Below are 2,697 nucleotides of genomic sequence, written 5' to 3'. Positions count from 1 at the left end.
ATACTGAGAAAGTGGAGCGTTACTGTAAATTTTGTTGCACTAGTGAGGAGAGAATATGAAGTACGTACTATGATATATTGCAAGCAGAATCTGACACTAAGGAATGAATATGAGCTAACGAATACGATACAACGCAACACTGATGTACAAAAAAAGTCATAGAAAATAGATATTGGAAAGGAAAAGGGTTTACAGTATTCATGGATGTATAACTTAATCACTGGGACGAAACAAACCATAAAATAACGAGAAGACAAGTTAGTGATGTAAGAACAAAGGGAGAAAGAGAGGTAGGATGAGAATAACAGGCAGCACAAATGATCAAAGAACGTTAGTGAAATTCCTTTACCTAAATTAGCTGTTACTCGAGGAATGTGAAATTGAGCAGGAAAGACCTACAATTATGCAGTCAGTGAAGTTAATGCAGCGTAGAAAACGACGATGAGAAGGTGGACCAAAGAGAAGAATAAGAAGGAGGAGGAAGAGGAAGATAGGTGGAGAAAGGGGAAAAGATGATAGAGGAAGAGAAAGAAAAAGTAGAAGAATGCGGAAAGAAATAAAATAGACTTAGATGACAATTAGGATTAGCAGAAATACGGAAACGATGCCAGGCTGGTCACGTACTTGAAGAGGGAAAAGGTTAAAGCCCTCAGTTGTCATGTGTTTTGTGTGCGCGTGTGTGTGTGTGCAAGTGTGTGTGTGTGTGTGTGTGTGTGTGTGTGTGTGTGTGTGTGTGTGTGTGTGTGTGTGTGTGTGTGTGTGTGTGTGTGTGTTTCCTTGTAACTTCCCTCGGACAATAAAACAAATAAAATAAGACCAAGATTAGTTGTACGTTCTAGAAGGGAAAGGGTTAAAGTCCTCCTTTGTCATGTTTTTTTTTATTGTGTGTGTAATTTCTCATGGACAATAGAACAAAAATGATAAACCAAATAAGACCAAAGACATCAGATTAGTAATGTGTTTGAGCAGGAATAGGGTTAAAGTCCTTGGTTGCTGTGTGTGTGCGTGTGTGTGTGTGTGTGTGTGTGTGTGTGTGTGTGTGTGTGTGTGTGTGTGTGTGTGTGTGTGTGTGTTTCATTATTCACGTAGGAGTGCTGTGGTCGTGTCTTCGGGACGGCGTGGCGGTGTAAAGGAGGAGAGTGTCAAGGGCGGTCGTGAATGATGCATGGGGTGTGTGTCACGCCTCCCCGGGTCGTGTGTCAGGATGGCCCGGCGTGAGGATTATTTATACCAACGAGTGATATCGACAAGCGAGGAGTATTGTTTCTAGCAACATGCGACTGGACAGAATCACATAAATATATCATGAGAGCCTGCTATTGTGTGTGCCCTTTCTATAGGTGTTTAGTGTTTCGTTATATTATTTCTATGTATGGAAATATAGCTACCTGTACTGATATTCCGAAGAACGAGAGATAGATAGATAGTTAGGGAGATAGAGAGATAGATAGGTAGTTTGTTTGTTTGTTTGTTTGCTTGTGTGTGTGTGTGTGTGTGTGTGTGTGTGTGTGTGTGTGTGTGTGTGTGTGTGTGTGTGTGTGTGTGTGTGTGTGTGTGTGTGCACGCGCCATATATCCTTTTCTCCAGAACAAAATATATGTCCCGGGAGCTATTGGTCGTTTTGGCTGAGCAAACACCACATCAGTCACGACGTTTGGGTGGCATGCGATTGGTTCTAGGTGGAGGCGAGGGAAGGAGGCGTGACGGGAAGGAGGCGAGGGTGGTAGGGTAGAAAACTAAGTGGCTGGTCGGCTCTAAAGATGATTTATGGAAGAAATGAATAAGGGTGAAAAAGTAGCGGAGAAAGTGACCAGTGAATTACTCGAAATCAATGAGTGAAAGACAACAAATGAATGATAGGAAGAAGTTGAAGACGGTAAAGGAAGTGTTGAGGTTAGGGAGGAAAGGAGCCCAGGGGAAAAGGAATAGTATGAAAGTCAAGGAAGTGGTAGAGGTTGTCTGTTTGGTTAGTATCTAAGTCTTCAATATTCTACTTTTTTTTTACATCAGAGGACGCGGCTTAAGGGTAATAAAAAGAGTACAAAAAAAAGTCCGCTACTCACCGCTCCTATAAAAGATAAAATTAAAGAGTAGCCAAAAGAGAGGTCAATTTCGGGTGCCATATTGCCATATTGCCTATTCCGTTAATGATGGTTATATATATGGTGTTTATGGTACAGGTGGTGGTGGAGGTGGAGGTATTATTTGGTAATGATTATGTGATGATAATGCTTCGTGGTATGGATAAAAGATGATATATGCTCCTACGTCGTCTGTGTTTATCGGGTGTGTTACAGTGGCGATTGTTGTATTGTTGTTTTGCCCGCCGTGGTAGAGTTTTCAGGGTGTTATTAGTATTACTTATGAGAACATTGTATTGCGCAGGTGTCTTCCTATCGATATATTGTTTGGTATACTTTGTGGTTGTTGAGTTGGGTGGTACTGGTGAGTGTTCTAGTATTGGTGTATTGATGATGATGGTATTGGGGGCTGTGTTTCCTGCTGTGAAGGTGTGTGTTGTGTGTGAGGCTTTTGTGTTGTGCAGGTCTAGTGTTTGTCTAATTGTGTTGGAGTTGTAAGGGTACTGGATTGCACGTTTTGGCTAGGTGTGTTGCTGAGGCAGTGTGGGTGTTGATTAGGGCAGTGCAGGTGTGGCAGGTAAGGGGCTTGGTTATGGATTAGCTTCGTTATGTTTTC

The sequence above is a fragment of the Eriocheir sinensis genome, chromosome 1 (genome assembly GCF_024679095.1).
Source record: "Eriocheir sinensis breed Jianghai 21 chromosome 1, ASM2467909v1, whole genome shotgun sequence".
Lineage (NCBI taxonomy): Eukaryota > Metazoa > Arthropoda > Malacostraca > Decapoda > Varunidae > Eriocheir > Eriocheir sinensis.
The sequence above is the reverse complement of the archived record's forward strand: the minus strand, read 5'-3'. Positions refer to the sequence as shown.